We start from the raw sequence: 21392 nt of genomic DNA on the forward strand, positions 1-21392 counted from the left end.
TACAAAGGGGGGCATCGTCCAGAAAGGACCAGCAGCCTCGTGTCCTTTCCAACCTGCAATCCCACAGTGGCATCAAAGGGAGGGCAAGCACCGGCTCAAGTCTCGAACGTGTACCCAGGGCTGCCCCAGATCACTCGGCTGCCAAAAGCCCAGCTTCTGATACGGGTGGAAGGAGGAAAAGAAAAGACGAGGCGCGACTCCTGCTGGCAGAAAGGCAAAAGCTTACGGCACTCGGTATTCCCAGGCGGTCTCCCATCCAAGTACTAACCGAGCCCGACTCTGCTTAGCTTCCGAGATCGGACGAGATCGGGCGTGTTCAGAGTGGTATGGCCGTAAACGAGGGCTGCTCGTTTTTCTCTCCCCAAATAGGCAACTGTGGAAGCCCTCTTTTCTAAACGACAGCCCTATGTCTCGATTGCCATTCGTGTACCCAGGGCTGCCCCAGATCACTCGGCTGCCAAAAGCCCAGCTTCTGCAATCCCACAGGGTGGAAGGAGGAACGTACCCAGCGCTGCCCCAGATCAAAAGCGCCCACGCCGAGGCGAAGGGCGACTCCTGCTGGCAGAAAGGCAAAAGCTTACGGCACTCGGTATTCCCAGGCGGTCTCCCATCCAAGTACTAACCGAGCCCGACTCTGCTTAGCTTCCGAGATCGGACGAGATCGGGCGTGTTCAGAGTGGTATGGCCGTCTGGGAAACGAGGGCTGTCCATTTATTTATTTATTTTAAGGACCCCGCCCGTTTTCTCTCCCAAATAGGCAACTGTGGAAGCCCTCTTTTCTAAACGACAGCCCTATGTTTTTTTTTTTTTTTTTTCTCCTTCCCCTGTCTGTCTTCATTTTTTTTTTTTAATTGCCATTCTTTTGAAATTTTAAGTTATGTCTTTTGAATTAGAATGTGCGTTGTCCTTCATACTGATCCCCTTCTGTCGGCTCTCTCGCTCTCGCCACCCATTTAAGACTCCCCTGTTACCCGTTCCACCTCATGGATGGATGGATTGATGGATGGATGGATGGATGGATAGATAGACAGAGAGATCTCGTCCAGCTCATCAGACGGGGAGCCTGCAACTTTACAAAGGGGGGCATCTTCCAGAAAGAACCAGCAACCTCGTATCCTTGCTAACGTGCAATCCCACAGTGGCATCAAAGGGAGGGCAAGCACCGGCTCAAGTCTCGAACGTGTACCCAGCGCTGCCCCAGATCACTCGGCGGCCTCGGCGCAGGTCTTCCCGAGGGTGCTCTGCTGCCGTGTGCGAGCGCCCACGCCGAGGGCTTCTTCCTCTCGGTCTCCGGAGCGCAGGGTCGCCTTCCTCTTTCGCAGCTTTGCCTCCTGCCTCCTGTCTGCCGCCTGCCGCCTCGCCTGCTGTCTGCTGTTGGGCGGCTGTTTCTCATTCAGCATCCCGCCCAGTCCTACCCCTCCTGTTTCTCTTCCAGCCAATAAGCTCCAGCGATGGGTGGCTGGTTTGCATAAGAGCGAGGTGCACCTTGGGGTTGCTAGTGAAACCTGTCTAATCAAGGTGGTGAGGTCGGTGCAACCCCAACATCCGGTCACGGTGCACACGGGCGTCTGGGCAGCAGCTAGCTCCGCGCATGCGCGCTCCCGAGGCCAAAGAAGCCCGAAGGATCCCGAAGAAGCCCGAAGGAGGCCGAAGGACCGAGGACTGTGCTGGGGAAAACCTCCCGCCGCCCGGGCGATGAAGCCGAGGAAGTGGGAGGATGAGCGCCGGGCTGTACAACTCATACTTACCTGGCAGGGGAGATACCATGATCACTAAGGTGGTTCTCCCAGGGCGAGGCTCATCCATTGCACTCCGGGTGTGCTGACCCCTGCGATTTCCCCAAATGCGGGAAACTCGACTGCATAATTTGTGGTAGTGGGGGACTGCGTTCGCTCTCTCCCTGATAGTCCTGGTTCAAAAAACAGACTGAAAACATGCGTTTCAACTTATGGAAGTGGTGCTTGGGCGATTGTGAAGCAGGAGCCTGTGAGACAACGGCTCTGGGAGCTTTAAGCAATAAATAAAGAAGTTCCAAAAATCAATCAATCAATCTGTCTGTCTGTCCATTTATTTATTTATTTTAAGGACCCCGCTAATAGAAAAATTATAATAAAAATAATATTAATTTAAATTAACTAATCAATGTATGTATTTATCTTAAGGACCCCCACACATAATAAAATAATAATATAAATAATCATTCATTATTTTTAGTGCCTCTTTACTGATTTTAAGCCGCTTTCCTTGCTGCCAAGAGCCCAGCTTCTGACACGGGTGGAAGGAGGAAAAGAAAAAGACGAGGGGAAGGGCGACTCCTGCTGGCAGAAAGGCAAAAGCTTACAGCACTCGGTATTCCCAGTAAACGAGGGCTGCTCCTTTTTCTCTCCCCAAATATGCAACTTTGGAAGCCCTCTTTTCTGAACGACAGCCGTATGTTTTTTTTTTTCACTCCTTCCCTGTCTGTCTTCATTTTTTTTTTTGCCATTCTTTTGAAATTTTTCGAATGTCTTTTGAATTAGAATGTACGTTGTCCTTCATGCTGATCCCCTTCTGTCGGCTCTCTGCTCTCGCCACCCATTTAAGACCCCTGTTACCCGTTCCACCTCATGGACGGATGGATGGATGGATGGATGGATACATAGATAGACAGATAGATCTCGTCCAGCTCTTCAGACGGGAGCCTGCAACTTTACAAAGGGGGGCATCGTCCACAAAGGACCAGCAACCTCGTGTCCTTGCTAGCGTGCAATCCCACAGTGGCATGGGCGAAGCGTGAATATCGGCAAAGTTTCTTAGCAGCCTTTGTCGATTTTCACAAAGCATTCGACTCAGTTGTTCGAGCTTCCCTGTGGGAGTTCCTGAGACTTAGTGGGATTCCCCCTGAAGTTGCTGGATATCATGGCCAGCCCGTACACTGGTACTGTGAGTGGTGTGGAGACAGAACCTCTGTGTTTTTCCCAGTTGATTCTGTGGTTCGTCAGGGGTGTGTTCTTGCTCCTACTTTGTTCAGTGCTTGTATGGACTGGGTGTTGTGCAGGGTCATGGGGTTCAGCGGCTGTGGGGCATCTGTTGGAGAAGAAAGATTCATGAATATTGACTTTGCTGATGATGCTGTGATTGTCGTGGAGTCAATGGAGGCTCTGATCAGGGTGCTCAAGAGACTGAGTGAGGAGTCTGAGTGTCTGGGCTTGTGAGTGTCCTGGATGAAAACCAACAGCCAGGCCTTTAATGACCTCTTGGGCACAGATATCAGCAGTGTGTCTGTTTGCGGAGAGTGTGTTGACCTTGTTGAGTGGTTTACTTACCTTGGCAGTGACATTCATGTCCCTGGTGACTCTTCCTATGAAGTCAGTAGACAGATGGGGAGAGCTTGGTGGTTCATGAGGTCACTGGAAAGGGGTGTGTGGCGCTCCCAATATCTCTGCAAAAGAACGAAGGGCCAAGTCTTTAGAGTCCTGGTGCTTCCTTTCTTGCTATATGTTTGTGAGACATGGATGCTCCCCAGTGACCTGAGATGAAGACTGGACTCCTTTGGTACTGTGCCCCTTCGAGAATCCTTGGGTACCGCTGGTTTTACTTTGTGTTCCTCATGGAATCCGTTGGGGGAAATGGAAGGAAAAACCACTAGGAAGAATAAGGTTGTCAAATGTTGTGAAAGTATTGGGGTTAAGAATACAGAGAGGATGGAGTGGAAAGAAATGGGGAAAAAAGATAACCAAAAAAAAAAAGCAGGATTTTGGAGGTTAACGAACTTATCAATAGAAGGGAAGATATTGCTGATGAAGGCAGTTACAATCCCAAAACTATCGTATTTAGCAAATGTGTTTTTTCCACCAAAGAAAATAGTAAGAAGAATTATAAGAAAGTGTTTTGTGTTCTTATAGGGTTCATAATGTGAAAAATTGGCAAGAAGGAAGGTAATGAAAATGGAGGGAAAGAGGTTCAATATAGAAAGGGAGTTGACTTTAAGACACACAGCAACTGTTGTTAATATGACATTAAGTAAAATTGGGAAGTTAGCGGATATGATCAGATATCTGCTAGGAACAGAATTCAAAAAAGCAAAAGAGCCCAATTAAATAAGGGGAAATCCGAGTGCCATCTGCAGGGCAAGTGGCAGGAGGACTTTGGGGACGACATGAAAATACATAGAGGCGGTTAAAATATTAGGGATCCATTTTGGAGAGGAGAAGGAGGGAAGAAGAGACTGGAAGGAGATGGAAAGAAAGTTATACAAGCTCACAAGTCTCTGGAGGACTAGGAGACTAACATATGAGGGCAAAATTTTGCTAATTAAGTCAATAATTTTGCCCAGGCTCTTTTTTCTGGCAACAGTTTTTTTACGGACAAAATATATTCTAAGGAAAATCGAAAGACAATGTTTTTATTTTTTTGGGAGGTCTACAGATGAGAAGGTCGCAAGACAGAAAGTAAAGAAACAAAAAAGGAAAGGGGGAGAAAGGTTTTCTGGACTTAAGGATCTTGTTAAGATTGAAATACACGGCCGTTTACATATCCTTGTTACAGAGCGGGAAAGGGAGGGCAGCGGATTTAGCCAGGTACATGATGGGTGGTCATCTAAGAAGGTTTGGGCTTTATAAAACCCAGAACAAGAAACCATATGAGTTTAGATTACCCAAACTATACAGGAGGTTGATGGACTGTATCAAAGATTGTGGGCTTCAGCAGGATGAAAAGGACTTGTGGAGGAGGTGGAAAGAATTAGTGGAAAAGTAAGGAAAGTGAGAAGCCAGTAAACATTACTGGGAAATCTAGAGAGGAATCTAAACTGATATGGGAAAGATTTGGGGGAAAGTTTCCAAATAATCAAGTAGCAGATATAGCCTGGCTGGCCGCCCATGAAGCACTAGAAACCAACCTGGCTTTAAGTAAAAGAAAGAATTTACAAGGGCCTAAATGTCCCAGGGACGGATGTAAAAGAAAAAAAATAAGTCAGTATGGACATGCAATGTGGGACTGCCCCACAGTGGCAAGGATATGGAAGGAAGTAAGGCAGAGACACATAGTAGACATCAAGCTGGATAGAGACTTGGTGGTGTTTGGGAGGTCAGGGAAAAGAGAGGTCGGGAAGAAAGATTGGGACCGAATAAACGTGATAAAAGAAGTATTGTGGAAGGCAAGGTGTGCATACACAAATAAACAGAAAGTTTTTTCCCAACAGAAAATAATTGGAATGATCAGAGAAAACCTCTCGTTTTATGAGAAAAACATCTCAACTTTGGAAGCCCTCTTTTCTAAACGACAGCCCTATGTTTTTATTTTTTCTCTCCTTCCCTGTCTGTCTTCATTTTTTTTTTTGCCATTCTTTTAAATTTGAATGTACGTTGTCCTTCATGCTGATCCCCTTCTGTCGGCTCTCTCGCTCTGCCACCCATTTAAGACCCCCTGTTCCCCGTTCCTCCTCATGGATGGATGGATGGATAGAAAGACAGATAGATCTCGTCCAGCTCTTCAGACGGGAGCCTGCAACTTTACAAAGGGGGCATCGTCCAGAAAGGACCAGCAGCCTCGTGTCCTTTCCAACCTGCAATCCCACAGTGGCATCAAAGGGAGGGCAAGCACCGGCTCAAGTCTCAACGTGTACCCAGGGCTCCCACAGTGGCATCAAACTCCTGCTGGCAGGGCAAAAAGCACCGGCTCAAGTCTCGAACGTGTACCCAGGGCTGCCCCAGATCACTCGGCTGCCAAAAGCCCAGCTTCTGATACGGGTGGAAGGAGGAAAAGATCTCGTCCAGCTCAAGACGGGAGCCTGCAACTTTACAAAGGGGAAGGGCGACTCCTGCTGGCAGAAAGGCAAAAGCTTACGGCACTCGGTATTCCCAGGCGGTCTCCCATCCAAGTACTAACCGAGCCCGACTCTGCTTAGCTTCCGAGATCGGACGAGCATGCGCGCTCCCGAGGGGCGTGTTCAGAGTGGTATGGCCGTAAACGAGGGCTGCTCGTTTTTCTCTCCCCAAATAGGCAACTGTGGAAGCCCTCTTTTCTAAACGACAGCCCTATGTGGTGCTTTTTTTTTTTTCTCCTTCCCTGTCTGTCTTCATTTTTTTTTTTAATTGCCATTCTTTTGAAATTTTAAGTTATGTCTTTTGAATTAGAATGTGCGTTGTCCTTCATACTGATCCCCTTCTGTCGGCTCTCTCGGCTCTCCTCGCCACCCATTTAAGACTCCCCTGTTACCCGTTCCACCTCATGGATGGATGGATTGATGGATGGATGGATGGATAGATAGACAGAAGAGATCTCGTCCAGCTCATCAGACGGGGAGCCTGCAACTTTACAAAGGGGGGCATCTTCCAGAAAGAACCAGCAACCTCGTATCCTTGCTAACGTGCAATCCCACAGTGGCATCAAAGGGAGGGCAAGCACCGGCTCAAGTCTCGAACGTGTACCCAGCGCTGCCCCAGATCACCTTTCGGCGGCCTCGGCGCAGGTCTTCCCGAGGGTGCTCTGCTGCCGTGTCGGCGCCCTCACGCCGAGGGCTTCTTCCTCTCGGTCTCCGGAGCGCAGGGTCGCCTTCGCTATTTCGCAGCTTTGCCTCCTGCCTCCCTGTCTGCCGCCTGCCGCCTGTCTTTGCTGTTGGGCGGCTGTTTCTCATTCAGCATCCCGCCCAGTCCTACCCCTCCTGTTTCTCTTCCAGCCAATAAGCTCCAGCGATGGGTGGCTGGTTTCATAAGAGCGAGGTGCACCTTGGGGTTGCTAGTGAAACCTGTCTAATCAAGGTGGTGAGGTCGGTGCAACCCCAACATCCGGTCACGGTGCACACGGGCGTCTGGGCAGCAGCTAGCTCCCGCGCATGCGCGCCCTCGAGGCCAAAGAAGCCCGAAGGATCCCGAAGAAGCCCGAAGGAGGCCGAAGGACCGAGGACTGTGCTGGGAAAACCTCCCGCCGCCGGCGATGAAGCCGAGGAAGTGGGAGGATGAGCGCCGGGCTGTACAACTCATACTTACCTGGCAGGGGAGATACCATGATCACTAAGGTGGTTCTCCCAGGGCGAGGCTCATCCATTGCACTCCGGTGTGCTGACCCCTGCGATTTCCCCAAATGCGGGAAACTCGACTGCATAATTTGTGGTAGTGGGGACTGCGTTGCGCCTCTCCCTGATAGTCCTGGTTCAAAAACAGACTGAAAACATGCGTTTCAACTTATGGAAGTGGTGCTTGTGCGATTGTGAAGCAGGAGCCTGTGAGACAACGGCTCTGGGAGCTTTAAGCAATAAATAAAGAAGTTCCAAAATCAATCAATCAATCTGTCTGTCTGTCCATTTATTTATTTATTTTAAGGACCCCTTAATAGAAAAATTATAATAAAAATAATATTAATTTAAATTAACTAATCAATGTATGCATTTATCTTAAGGACCCCCCCACACACATAACAAAATAATAATATAAATAATCATTCATTATTTTTAGTGCCTCTTTACTGATTTTAAGCCGCTTTCCTTGCTGCCAAGAGCCCAGCTTCTGACACAGGTGGAAGGAGGAAAAGAAAAAGACGAGGTGAAGGGCGACTCCTGCTGGCAGAAAGGCAAAAGCTTACAGCACTCGGTATTCCCAGCAAACGAGGGCTGCTCCTTTTTCTCTCCCCAAATATGCAACTTTGGAAGCCCTCTTTTCTGAACGACAGCCGTATGTTTTTTTTTTTTCACTCCTTCCCCTGTCTGTCTTCATTTTTTTTTTTTTTGCCATTCTTTTGAAATTTTTCGGAATGTCTTTTGAATTAGAATGTACGTTGTCCTTCATGCTGATCCCCTTCTGTCGGCTCTCTCGCTCTCCACCCATTTAAGACCCCCCTGTTACCCGTTCCACCTCATGGACGGATGGATGGATGGATGGATGGATACATAGATAGACAGATAGATCTCGTCCAGCTCTTCAGGACGGGAGCCTGCAACTTTACAAAGGGGGCATCGTCCAGAAAGGACCAGCAACCTCGTGTCCTTGCTAAGCGTGCAATCCCACAGTGGCATGGGCGCAAAGCGTGAATATCGGCAAAGTTTCTTAGCAGCCTTTGTCGATTTTCACAAAGCATTCGACTCAGTTGTTCGAGCTTCCCTGTGGGAGTTCCTGAGACTTAGTGGGATTCCCCCTGAAGTTGCTGGATATCATGGCCAGCCCGTACACTGGTACTGTGAGTGGTGTGGAGACAGAACCTCTGTGTTTTTCCCAGTTGATTCTGTGGTTCGCCAGGGGTGTGTTCTTGCTCCTACTTTGTTCAGTGCTTGCACGGACTGGGTGTTGTGCAGGGTCATGGGGTTCAGCCGGCTGTGGGGCATCTGTTGGAGAAGAAAGATTCATGAATATTGACTTTGCTGATGATGCTGTGATTGTCTGTGGAGTCAATGGAGGCTCTGATCAGGGTGCTCAAGAGACTGAGTGAGGAGTCTGAGTGTCTGGGCTTGTGAGTGTCCTGGATGAAAACCAACAGCCAGGCCTTTAATGACCTCTTGGGCACAGATATCAGCAGTGTGTCTGTTTTATGGAGAGTGTGTTGACCTTGTTGAGTGGTTTTACTTACCTTGGCAGTGACATTCATGTCCCTGGTGACTCTTCCTATGAAGTCAGTAGACAGATGGGGAGAGCTTGGTGGTTCATGAGGTCACTGGAAAGGGGTGTGTGGCGCTCCCAATATCTCTGCAAAGAACGAAGGGCCAAGTCTTTAGAGTCCTGGTGCTTCCTTCTCTTGCTATATGTTTGTGAGACATGGATGCTCCCCAGTGACCTGAGATGAAGACTGGACTCCTTTGGTACTGTGCCCCTTCGAGAATCCGGTACTGGTTTTACTTTGTGTTCCTCATGGAATCCGTTGGGAAATGGAAGGAAAACATCACTAGGAAGAATAAGGTTGTCAAATGTTGTGAAAGTATTGGGGTTAAGAATACAGAGAGGATGGAGTGGAAAGAAATGGGGAAAAAAGATAACCAAAAAAAAAAAAAGCAGGATTTTGGAGGTTAACGAACTTATCAATAGAAGGAAGATATGATGAAGGCAGTTACAATCCCAAAACTATTATTTAGCAAATGTGTTTTTTCCACCAAAGAAAATAGTAAGAAGAATTATAAGAAAGTGTTTTGTGTTCTTATAGGGTTCATAATGTGAAAAATTGGCGAAGGAAGGTAATGAAAATGGAGGGAAAGAGGTTCCGAATATAGAAAGGGAGTTGAATTTAAGACACAGCAACTGTTGTTAATATGACATTAAGTAAAATTGGGAAGTTAAGCGGATATGATCAGATATCTACTAGGAACAGAATTCAAAAAGCAAGAAATTTAAATAAGGAAACCCGGTGCCATCTGCAGGAGCAAGTGGCGGAGGACTTACGACATGAAAATACATAGAGGGCGGTTAAATATTGGGGATCCATTTGGGAGGAGAAGGGGGGAAGAAGAGACTGGAAGGAGATGGAAGAAAGTTATACAAGCTCACAAGTCTCTGGAGGACTAGGAGACTAACATATGAGGGCAAAATTTTGCTAATTAAGTCAATAATTTTGCCCAGGCTCTTTTTTCTGGCAACAGTTTTTTTACGGACAAAATATATTCTAAGGAAAATCGAAAGACAATGTTTTTATTTTTTGGGAGGTCTACAAGATGAGAAGGTCAAGACAGAAAGTAAAAAAACAAAAAGGAAAGGGAAAAAGGTTTTCTGGACTTAAGGATCTTGTTAAGATTGAAATACAGCGTTTACATATCCTTGTTACAGAGCGGGAAAGGAGGCAGGGGGAGAGGTACAGATGGGTGGTCATCTAAGAAGGTTTGGGCTTTAAAACCAGAACAAGAAACCATATGAGTTAGGATTAAAACTTACAGGAGTTGATGGACTGTATCAAGATTGTGGGCTTCAGCAGGATGAAAAAGGGCTTGTAGGTGGAAAGAATTAAATGGAAAAATAAAGGGGAAAGTGAGGGAAACCAGTAAACATACTGGGAAATCTAGAAGGAATCAAACTGATATGGAAGATTTGGGAAAGTTTCAAATAATCAATAGCAATATAGCGGGGCCCCATAAAAACTAGAAACCAACCTGGCTTTAGTAAAAGAAAAGAATTACAAGAGGGGGTAAATGTCCCAGGGAGGATGTAAAAAAAAAAAAAAATAAGTCCCGTATGGACATCAATTGGGGCTGCCCCACAGTGGGAGGATATGGAAGGAAGTAAAAGGGAGAGACATAGTAGAATCAGCTGGATAGAGCTTGGTGGTGTTTGGGAGTCAGGGGAAAAAAGAGGTCGGAAGAAAAGATTGGGACCGAATAAACGTGATAAAGAAGTATTGTGGAAAGGTTTGGCAAAACAAATAAACAAAGTTTTTCCCAAAGAAAATAAATTTGGGAAAGATCAGAGAAAACCTCTCGTTTTGGAAAAAAATCTCAACTTTGAAGCCCTCTTTTCTAACGACACCCTATTTTTTTTTCTCTCCTTCCCTGTCTGCTCATTTTTTTTTTTTTTTTTTTTTTTTTGCCATTCTTTTAAAAATTTGGAATTCCCTTGTCCTTCATGCTGATCCTTCATGCTCCGGGTCTCACCCATTTAGACCCCCTGTTCCCGTTCCTCTCATGGATGGATGGATGGATAGAAAGACAGATAGACTCGTCCAGCTCTTCGAGCGGGGCCTGCAACTTTACAAGGGGGCATGGGCCAGAAAGGACCAGCGCCTGCGTGTCCCAACCGCAATCCACAGTGGGATCAAAAGGGGGGCAAGCACGGCTCAAGTCTCGACGTGCAGGGCTGCCCCAGATCACTTCGGCTGCCAAAGCCCAGCTTCAACGGGGGGAAGGGAGGAAAAGAAAGAGAGCGAAGGCGACTCCTGCTGGCAGAAAGGCAAAAGCTTCCCTCGTATTCCCAGGCGGTCTCCCATCAAGTCTGAGCCCGACTCTGCTTACTTCCGAGATGACAATCGGCTGTTCAAGTGGTTATCTGCAAAGGCTGCTCGTTTTCTCTCCCAAATAGGCAACTTGGAAGCCCTCTTTCTAAACACAGCCCTGTGTTTTTTTTTTTCTCCTTCCTGTCTCTTCATTTTTTTTTTTTTTTTAAAATTCTTTTGAAATTTTAAATTATGTCTTTTGAATTAGAATGTCGTTGTCTTCATACTGATCCCCTTCTGTCGGCTCTCTCGCTCTCGCCACCCATTTAAGACTCCCTGTTACCCGTTCCACCTCATGGATGGATGGATTGATGGATGGATGGATGGATGGATAGATAGACAGAGAATCTCGTCCAGCTCATCAGACGGGAGCCTGCAACTTTACAAAGGGGGCATCTTCCAGAAAGAACCAGCAACCTCGTATCCTTGCTACGTGCAATCCCACAGTGGCATCAAAGGGAGGGCAAGCACCGGCTCAAGTCTCGAAGCGTGTACCCAGCGCTGCCCCAGATCACTCGGCGCCTCGCGCAGGTCTTCCGAGGGTGCTCTGCTGCCGTGTGCGACGCCCGCCGAGGGCTTCTTCCTCTCGGTCTCGGGCGCAGGGTCGCCTTCCTCTTTCGCAGCTTTGCCTCCTGCCTCCTGTCTGCCGCCCTGCCGCCTGTCTTTGCTGTTGGGCGGCTGTTTCTCATTCAGCATCCCCCAGTCCTACCCCTCCTGTTTCTCTTCCAGCCAATAAGCTCCAGCGATGGGTGGCTGGTTTGCATAAGAGCGAGGTGCACCTTGGGGTTGCTAGTGAAACCTGTCTAATCAAGGTGGTGAGGTCGGTGCAACCCCAACATCCGGGTCACGTGCACACAGGCGTCTGGGCAGCAGCTAGCTCCCGCGCATCCCGAGGCCAAAGAAGCCGAAGGATCCCGAAGAAGCCCGAAGGAGGCCGAAGGACCGAGGACTGTGCTGGGAAAACCTCCCGCCGCCGCGATGAAGCCGAGGAAGTGGGAGGATGAGCGCCGGGCTGTACAACTCATACTTACCTGGCAGGGGAGATACCATGATCACTAAGGTGGTTCTCCCAGGGCGAGGCTCATCCATTGCACTCCGGGTGTGCTGACCCCTGCGATTTCCCCAAATGCGGGAAACTCGACTGCATAATTTGTGGTAGTGGGGGACTGCGTTCGCGCTCTCCCCTGATAGTCCTGGTTCAAAAAACAGACTGAAAACATGCGTTTCAACTTATGGAAGTGGTGCTTGGCGTTGGAGCCTGTGAGACAACGGCTCTGGGAGCTTTAAGCAATAAATAAAGAAGATCTAAAAATCAATCAATCAATCTGTCTGTCTGTCCATTTATTTATTTATTTTAAGGACCCCTTAATAGAAAAATTATAATAAAAATAATATTAATTTAAATTAACTAATCAATGTATGTATTTATCTTAAGGACCCCCCCACACACATAATAAAATAATAATATAAATAATCATTCATTATTTTTAGTGCCTCTTTACTGATTTTAAGCCGCTTTCCTTGCTGCCAAGAGCCCAGCTTCTGACACAGGTGGAAGGAGGAAAAGAAAAAGACGAGGTGAAGGGCGACTCCTGCTGGCAGAAAGGCAAAAGCTTACAGCACTCGGTATTCCCAGTAAACGAGGGCTGCTCCTTTTTCTCTCCCCAAATATGCAACTTTGGAAGCCCTCTTTTCTGAACGACAGCCGTATGTTTTTTTTTTTTTTCCCTCCTTCCCCTGTCTGTCTTCATTTTTTTTTTTTTTGCCATTCTTTTGAAATTTTTCGGAATGTCTTTTGAATTAGAATGTACGTTGTCCTTCATGCTGATCCCCTTCTGTCGGCTCTCTCGCTCTCGCCACCCATTTAAGACCCCCCTGTTACCCGTTCCACCTCATGGACGGATGGATGGATGGATGGATGGATACATAGATAGACAGATAGATCTCGTCCAGCTCTTCAGACGGGAGCCTGCAACTTTACAAAGGGGGGCATCGTCCAGAAAGGACCAGCAACCTCGTGTCCTTGCTAACGCGTGCAATCCCACAGTGGCATGGGCGAAGCGTGAATATCGGCAAAGTTTCTTAGCAGCCTTTGTCGATTTTCACAAAGCATTCGACTCAGTTGTTCGAGCTTCCCTGTGGGAGTTCCTGAGACTTAGTGGGATTCCCCCTGAAGTTGCTGGATATCATGGCCAGCCCGTACACTGGTACTGTGAGTGGTGTGGAGACAGAACCTCTGTGTTTTTCCCAGTTGATTCTGTGGTTCGTCAGGGGTGTGTTCTTGCTCCTACTTTGTTCAGTGCTTGTATGGACTGGGTGTTGTGCAGGGTCATGGGGTTCAGCGGCTGTGGGGCATCTGTTGGAGAAGAAAGATTCATGAATATTGACTTTGCTGATGATGCTGTGATTGTCGTGGAGTCAATGGAGGCTCTGATCAGGGTGCTCAAGAGACTGAGTGAGGAGTCTGAGTGTCTGGGCTTGTGAGTGTCCTGGATGAAAACCAACAGCCAGGCCTTTAATGACCTCTTGGGCACAGATATCAGCAGTGTGTCTGTTTGGAGAGTGTGTTGACCTTGTTGAGTGGTTTACTTACCTTGGCAGTGACATTCATGTCCCTGGTGACTCTTCCTATGAAGTCAGTAGACAGATGGGGAGAGCTTGGTGGTTCATGAGGTCACTGGAAAGGGGTGTGTGGCGCTCCCAATATCTCTGCAAAGAAGCGAAGGGCCAAGTCTTTAGAGTCCTGGTGCTTCCTTTCTTGCTATATGTTTGTGAGACATGGATGCTCCCCAGTGACCTGAGATGAAGACTGGACTCCTTTGGTACTGTGCCCCTCGGAGAATCCTTGGGTACCGCTGGTTTTACTTTGTGTTCCTCATGGAATCCGTTGGGGGAAATGGAAGGAAAAACCACTAGGAAGAATAAGGTTGTCAAATGTTGTGAAAGTATTGGGGTTAAGAATACAGAGAGGATGGAGTGGAAAGAAATGGGGAAAAAAGATAAACAAAAAAAAAAGCAGGATTTTGGAGGTTAACGAACTTATCAATAGAAGGGAAGATATTGCTGATGAAGGCAGTTACAATCCCAAAACTATCGTATTTAGCAAATGTGTTTTTTCCACCAAAGAAAATAGTAAGAAGAATTATAAGAAAGTGTTTTGTGTTCTTATAGGGTTCATAATGTGAAAAATTGGCAAGAAGGAAGGTAATGAAAATGGAGGGAAAGAGGTTCGAATATAGAAAGGGAGTTGACTTTAAGACACACAGCAACTGTTGTTAATATGACATTAAGTAAAATTGGGAAGTTAGCGGATATGATCAGATATCTGCTAGGAACAGAATTCAAAAAAGCAAAAGAGCCCAATTAAATAAGGGGAAATCCGAGTGCCATCTGCAGGGCAAGTGGCAGGAGGGCTTTGGCACACATGAAAATACATAGAGGGGCGGTTAAAATATTAGGGATCCATTTTGGAGAGGAGAAGGAGGGAAGAAGAGACTGGAAGGAGATGGAAAGAAAGTTATACAAGCTCACAAGTCTCTGGAGGACTAGGAGACTAACATATGAGGGCAAAATTTTGCTAATTAAGTCAATAATTTTGCCCAGGCTCTTTTTTCTGGCAACAGTTTTTTTACGGACAAAATATATTCTAAGGAAAATCGAAAGACAATGTTTTTATTTTTTTGGGAGGTCTACAGATGAGAAGGTCGCAAGACAGAAAGTAAAGAAACAAAAAAGGAAAGGGGGAGAAAGGTTTTCTGGACTTAAGGATCTTGTTAAGATTGAAATACACGGCCGTTTACATATCCTTGTTACAGAGCGGGAAAGGGAGGGCAGCGGATTTAGCCAGGTACATGATGGGTGGTCATCTAAGAAGGTTTGGGCTTTATAAAACCCAGAACAAGAAACCATATGAGTTTAGATTACCCAAACTATACAGGAGGTTGATGGACTGTATCAAAGATTGTGGGCTTCAGCAGGATGAAAAGGACTTGTGGAGGAGGTGGAAAGAATTAGTGGAAAAAGTAAGGGAAAGTGAGAAGCCAGTAAACATTACTGGGAAATCTAGAGAGGAATCTAAACTGATATGGGAAAGATTTGGGGGAAAGTTTCCAAATAATCAAGTAGCAGATATAGCCTGGCTGGCCCATGAAGCACTAGAAACCAACCTGGCTTTAAGTAAAAGAAAGAATTTACAAGGGCCTAAATGTCCCAGGGACGGATGTAAAAGAAAAAAAATAAGTCAGTATGGACATGCAATGTGGGACTGCCCCACAGTGGCAAGGATATGGAAGGAAGTAAGGCAGAGACACATAGTAGACATCAAGCTGGATAGAGACTTGGTGGTGTTTGGGAGGTCAGGGAAAAGAGAGGTCGGGAAGAAAGATTGGGACCGAATAAACGTGATAAAAGAAGTATTGTGGAAGGCAAGGTGTGCATACACAAATAAACAGAAAGTTTTTTCCCAACAGAAAATAATTGGAATGATCAGAGAAAACCTCTCGTTTTATGAGAAAAAACATCTCAACTTTGGAAGCCCTCTTTTCTAAACGACAGCCCTATGTTTTTTATTTTTTTCTCTCCTTCCCCTGTCTGTCTTCATTTTTTTTTTTGCCATTCTTTTAAATTTGAATGTACGTTGTCCTTCATGCTGATCCCCTTCTGTCGGCTCTCGCCTCGCCACCCATTTAAGACCCCCTGTTCCCCGTTCCTCCTCATGGATGGATGGATGGATAGAAAGACAGATAGATCTCGTCCAGCTCTTCAGACGGGGAGCCTGCAACTTTACAAAGGGGGGCATCGTCCAGAAAGGACCAGCAGCCTCGTGTCCTTTCCAACCTGCAATCCCACAGTGGCATCAAAGGGAGGGCAAGCACCGGCTCAAGTCTCGAACGTGTACCCAGGGCTGCCCCAGATCACTCGGCTGCCAAAAGCCCAGCTTCTGATACGGGTGGAAGGAGGAAAAGAAAAAGACGAGGCGAAGGGCGACTCCTGCTGGCAGAAAGGCAAAAGCTTACGGCACTCGGTATTCCCAGGCGGTCTCCCATCCAAGTACTAACCGAGCCCGACTCTGCTTAGCTTCCGAGATCGGACGAGATCGGGCGTGTTCAGAGTGGTATGGCCGTAAACGAGGGCTGCTCGTTTTTCTCTCCCCAAATAGGCAACTGTGGAAGCCCTCTTTTCTAAACGACAGCCCTATGTTTTTTTTTTTTTCTCCTTCCCTGTCTGTCTTCATTTTTTTTTTTTAATTGCCATTCTTTTGAAATTTTAAGTTATGTCTTTTGAATTAGAATGTGCGTTGTCCTTCATACTGATCCCCTTCTGTCGGCTCTCGCTCTCGCCACCCATTTAAGACTCCCCTGTTACCCGTTCCACCTCATGGATGGATGGATTGATGGATGGATGGATGGATGGATAGATAGACAGAGAGATCTCGTCCAGCTCATCAGACGGGGAGCCTGCAACTTTACAAAGGGGGGCATCTTCCAGAAAGAACCAGCAACCTCGTATCCTTGCTAACGTGCAATCCCACAGTGGCATCAAAGGGAGGGCAAGCACCGGCTCAAGTCTCGAACGTGTACCCAGCGCTGCCCCAGATCACTCGGCGGCCTCGGCGCAGGTCTTCCCGAGGGTGCTCTGCTGCCGTGTGCGAGCGCCCACGCCGAGGGCTTCTTCCTCTCGGTCTCCGGGCGCAGGGTCGCCTTCCTCTTTCGCAGCTTTGCCTCCTGCCTCCTGTCTGCCGCCTGCCGCCTGTCTTTGCTGTTGGGCGGCTGTTTCTCATTCAGCATCCCGCCCAGTCCTACCCCTCCTGTTTCTCTTCCAGCCAATAAGCTCCAGCGATGGGTGGCTGGTTTACATAAGAGCGAGGTGCACCTTGGGGTTGCTAGTGAAACCTGTCTAATCAAGGTGGTGAGGTCGGTGCAACCCCAACATCCGGTCACGGTGCACACGGGCGTCTGGGCAGCAGCTAGCTCCGCGCATGCGCCGAGGCCAAAGAAGCCCGAAGGATCCCGAAGAAGCCCGAAGGAGGCCGAAGGACCGAGGACTGTGCTGGGGAAAACCTCTCGCCGCCGAGCGATGAAGCCGAGGAAGTGGGAGGATGAGCGCCGGGCTGTACAACTCATACTTACCTGGCAGGGGAGATACCATGATCACTAAGGTGGTTCTCCCAGGGCGAGGCTCATCCATTGCACTCCGGGTGTGTTGACCCCTGCGATTTCCCCAAATGCGGGAAACTCGACTGCATAGTTTGTAGTAGTGGGGACTGCGTTGCGCTCTCCCCTGATAGTCCTGGTTCAAAAACAGACTGAAAACATGCGTTTCAACTTATGGAAGTGGTGCTTGGGCGATTGTGAAGCAGGAGCCTGTGAGACAACGGCTCTGGGAGCTTTAAGCAATAAATAAAGAAGTTCCAAAAATCAATCAATCAATCTGTCTGTCTGTCCATTTATTTATTTATTTTAAGGACCCCCGCCCAATAGAAAAATTATAATAAAAATAATATTAATTTAAATTAACTAATCAATGTATGTATTTATCTTAAGGACCCCCCCACACACATAATAAAATAATAATATAAATAATCATTCATTATTTTTAGTGCCTCTTTACTGATTTTAAGCCGCTTTCCTTGCTGCCAAGAGCCCAGCTTCTGACACGGGTGGAAGGAGGAAAAGAAAAGACGAGGTGAAGGGCGACTCCTGCTGGCAGAAAGGCAAAAGCTTACAGCACTCGGTATTCCCAGTAAACGAGGGCTGCTCATTTTTCTCTCCCCAAATATGCAACTTTGGAAGCCCTCTTTTCTGAACGACAGCCGTATGTTTTTTTTTTTTCACTCCTTCCCTGTCTGTCTTCATTTTTTTTTTTTGCCATTCTTTTGAAATTTTTGAATGTCTTTTGAATTAGAATGTACGTTGTCCTTCATGCTGATCCCCTTCTGTCGGCTCTCGCCCTCGCCACCCATTTAAGACCCCCCTGTTACCCGTTCCACCTCATGGACGGATGGATGGATGGATGGATGGATACATAGATAGACAGATAGATCTCGTCCAGCTCTTCAGACGGGAGCCTGCAACTTTACAAAGGGGGCATCGTCCAGAAAGGACCAGCAACCTCGTGTCCTTGCTAGCGTGCAATCCCACAGTGGCATGGGCGCAAAGCGTGAATATCGGCAAAGTTTCTTAGCAGCCTTTGTCGATTTTCACAAAGCATTCGACTCAGTTGTTCGAGCTTCCCTGTGGGAGTTCCTGAGACTTAGTGGGATTCCCCCTGAAGTTGCTGGATATCATGGCCAGCCCGTACACTGGTACTGTGAGTGGTGTGGAGACAGAACCTCTGTGTTTTTCCCAGTTGATTCTGTGGTTCGTCAGGGGTGTGTTCTTGCTCCTACTTTGTTCAGTGCTTGTATGGACTGGGTGTTGTGCAGGGTCATGGGGTTCAGCGGCTGTGGGGCATCTGTTGGAGAAGAAAGATTCATGAATATTGACTTTGCTGATGATGCTGTGATTGTCGTGGAGTCAATGGAGGCTCTGATCAGGGTGCTCAAGAGACTGAGTGAGGAGTCTGAGTGTCTGGGCTTGTGAGTGTCCTGGATGAAAACCAACAGCCAGGCCTTTAATGACCTCTTGGGCACAGATATCAGCAGTGTGTCTGTTTGCGGAGAGTGTGTTGACCTTGTTGAGTGGTTTACTTACCTTGGCAGTGACATTCATGTCCCTGGTGACTCTTCCTATGAAGTCAGTAGACAGATGGGGAGAGCTTGGTGGTTCATGAGGTCACTGGAAAGGGGTGTGTGGCGCTCCCAATATCTCTGCAAAGAACGAAGGGCCAAGTCTTTAGAGTCCTGGTGCTTCCTTTCTTGCTATATGTTTGTGAGACATGGATGCTCCCCAGTGACCTGAGATGAAGACTGGACTCCTTTGGTACTGTGCCCCTTCGGAGAATCCTTGGGTACCGCTGGTTTTACTTTGTGTTCCTCATGGAATCCGTTGGGGGAAATGGAAGGAAAAACCACTAGGAAGAATAAGGTTGTCAAATGTTGTGAAAGTATTGGGGTTAAGAATACAGAGAGGATGGAGTGGAAAGAAATGGGGAAAAAGATAACCAAAAAAAAAAAAGCAGGATTTTGGAGGTTAACGAACTTATCAATAGAAGGGAAGATATTGCTGATGAAGGCAGTTACAATCCCAAAACTATAGTATTTAGCAAATGTGTTTTTCCACCAAAGAAAATAGTAAGAAGAATTATAAGAAAGTGTTTTGTGTTCTTATAGGGTTCATAATGTGAAAAATTGGCAAGAAGGAAGGTAATGAAAATGGAGGGAAAGAGGTTCCGAATATAGAAAGGGAGTTGACTTTAAGACACACAGCAACTGTTGTTAATATGACATTAAGTAAAATTGGGAAGTTAGCGGATATGATCAGATATCTGCTAGGAACAGAATTCAAAAAAGCAAAAGAGCCCAATTAAATAAGGGGAAATCCGAGTGCCATCTGCAGGGCAAGTGGCAGGAGGACTTTACACACATGAAAATACATAGAGGGGCGGTTAAAATATTAGGGATCCATTTTGGAGAGGAGAAGGAGGGAAGAAGAGACTGGAAGGAGATGGAAAGAAAGTTATACAAGCTCACAAGTCTCTGGAGGACTAGGAGACTAACATATGAGGGCAAAATTTTGCTAATTAAGTCAATAATTTTGCCCAGGCTCTTTTTTCTGGCAACAGTTTTTTTACGGACAAAATATATTCTAAGGAAAATCGAAAGACAATGTTTTTATTTTTTTGGGAGGTCTACAGATGAGAAGGTCGCAAGACAGAAAGTAAAGAAACAAAAAAGGAAAGGGGGAGAAAGGTTTTCTGGACTTAAGGATCTTGTTAAGATTGAAATACACGGCCGTTTACATATCCTTGTTACAGAGCGGAAAGGGAGGGCAGCGGATTTAGCCAGGTACATGATGGGTGGTCATCTAAGAAGGTTTGGGCTTTATAAAACCCAGAACAAGAAACCATATGAGTTTAGATTACCCAAACTATACAGGAGGTTGATGGACTGTATCAAAGATTGTGGGCTTCAGCAGGATGAAAAGGACTTGTGGAGGAGGTGGAAAGAATTAGTGGAAAAAGTAAGGGAAAGTGAGAAGCCAGTAAACATTACTGGGAAATCTAGAGAGGAATCTAAACTGATATGGGAAAGATTTGGGGGAAAGTTTCCAAATAATCAAGTAGCAGATATAGCCTGGCTGGCCGCCCATGAAGCACTAGAAACCAACCTGGCTTTAAGTAAAAGAAAGAATTTACAAGGGCCTAAATGTCCCAGGGACGGATGTAAAAGAAAAAAAATAAGTCAGTATGGACATGCAATGTGGGACTGCCCCACAGTGGCAAGGATATGGAAGGAAGTAAGGCAGAGACACATAGTAGACATCAAGCTGGATAGAGACTTGGTGGTGTTTGGGAGGTCAGGGAAAAGAGAGGTCGGGAAGAAAGATTGGGACCGAATAAACGTGATAAAAGAAGTATTGTGGAAGGCAAGGTGTGCATACACAAATAAACAGAAAGTTTTTTCCCAACAGAAAATAATTGGAATGATCAGAGAAAACCTCTCGTTTTATGAGAAAAACATCTCAACTTTGGAAGCCCTCTTTTCTAAACGACAGCCCTATGTTTTTATTTTTTCTCTCCTTCCCTGTCTGTCTTCTTTTTTTTTTTTTGCCATTCTTTTAAATTTGAATGTACGTTGTCCTTCATGCTGATCCCCTTCTGTCGGCTCTCCCCTCGCCACCCATTTAAGACCCCCCTGTTCCCCGTTCCTCCTCATGGATGGATGGATGGATAGAAAGACAGATAGATCTCGTCCAGCTCTTCAGACGGGGAGCCTGCAACTTTACAAAGGGGGGCATCGTCCAGAAAGGACCAGCAGCCTCGTGTCCTTTCCAACCTGCAATCCCACAGTGGCATCAAAGGGAGGGCAAGCACCGGCTCAAGTCTCGAACGTGTACCCAGGGCTGCCCCAGATCACTCGGCTGCCAAAAGCCCAGCTTCTGATACGGGTGGAAGGAGGAAAAGAAAAAGACGAGGCGAAGGGCGACTCCTGCTGGCAGAAAGGCAAAAGCTTACGGCACTCGGTATTCCCAGGCGGTCTCCCATCCAAGTACTAACCGAGCCCGACTCTGCTTAGCTTCCGAGATCGGACGAGATCGGGCGTGTTCAGAGTGGTATGGCCGTAAACGAGGGCTGCTCGTTTTCTCTCCCAAATAGGCAACTGTGGAAGCCCTCTTTTCTAAACGACAGCCCTATGTTTTTTTTTTTTTCTCCTTCCCTGTCTGTCTTCATTTTTTTTTTTTAATTGCCATTCTTTTGAAATTTTAAGTTATGTCTTTTGAATTAGAATGTGCGTTGTCCTTCATACTGATCCCCTTCTGTCGGCTCTCTCGCTCTCGCCACCCATTTAAGACTCCCCTGTTACCCGTTCCACCTCATGGATGGATGGATTGATGGATGGATGGATGGATGGATAG

General features: G+C 46.9%; 8 non-coding genes and 1 pseudogene across 8 annotated transcripts; 4 read left to right on the forward strand and 5 right to left on the reverse strand.

Annotated features, from left to right (window-relative positions):
* Positions 1–219: 219 nt before the first annotated feature.
* Positions 220–338, reverse strand: LOC120520959. Its single transcript, XR_005631928.1, has one exon. It is a non-coding gene; the product is annotated as a 5S ribosomal RNA (ribosomal RNA).
* Positions 339–574: 236 nt separating this feature from the next.
* Positions 575–693, reverse strand: LOC120520950. Its single transcript, XR_005631921.1, has one exon. It is a non-coding gene; the product is annotated as a 5S ribosomal RNA (ribosomal RNA).
* Positions 694–1740: 1047 nt separating this feature from the next.
* On the forward strand, positions 1741–1904 carry LOC120520957. Its single transcript, XR_005631926.1, has one exon. It is a non-coding gene; the product is annotated as a U1 spliceosomal RNA (small nuclear RNA).
* Positions 1905–5819: 3915 nt separating this feature from the next.
* LOC120520951 lies at positions 5820–5951 on the reverse strand (annotated as a pseudogene).
* Positions 5952–6960: 1009 nt separating this feature from the next.
* On the forward strand, positions 6961–7121 carry LOC120520961. Its single transcript, XR_005631930.1, has one exon. It is a non-coding gene; the product is annotated as a U1 spliceosomal RNA (small nuclear RNA).
* Positions 7122–11901: 4780 nt separating this feature from the next.
* LOC120520953 lies at positions 11902–12065 on the forward strand. The gene has a single exon (XR_005631923.1). It is a non-coding gene; the product is annotated as a U1 spliceosomal RNA (small nuclear RNA).
* A 3821-nt stretch (positions 12066–15886) lies between these two features.
* Positions 15887–16005, reverse strand: LOC120520963. Its single transcript, XR_005631932.1, has one exon. It is a non-coding gene; the product is annotated as a 5S ribosomal RNA (ribosomal RNA).
* Positions 16006–16998: 993 nt separating this feature from the next.
* LOC120520960 lies at positions 16999–17159 on the forward strand. The gene has a single exon (XR_005631929.1). It is a non-coding gene; the product is annotated as a U1 spliceosomal RNA (small nuclear RNA).
* A 3825-nt stretch (positions 17160–20984) lies between these two features.
* Positions 20985–21103, reverse strand: LOC120520964. The gene has a single exon (XR_005631933.1). It is a non-coding gene; the product is annotated as a 5S ribosomal RNA (ribosomal RNA).
* Positions 21104–21392: the final 289 nt, after the last annotated feature.

This window comes from Polypterus senegalus, unplaced genomic scaffold (genome assembly GCF_016835505.1).
Source record: "Polypterus senegalus isolate Bchr_013 unplaced genomic scaffold, ASM1683550v1 scaffold_3277, whole genome shotgun sequence".
NCBI classification, from domain to species: Eukaryota; Metazoa; Chordata; class Cladistia; order Polypteriformes; family Polypteridae; genus Polypterus; species Polypterus senegalus.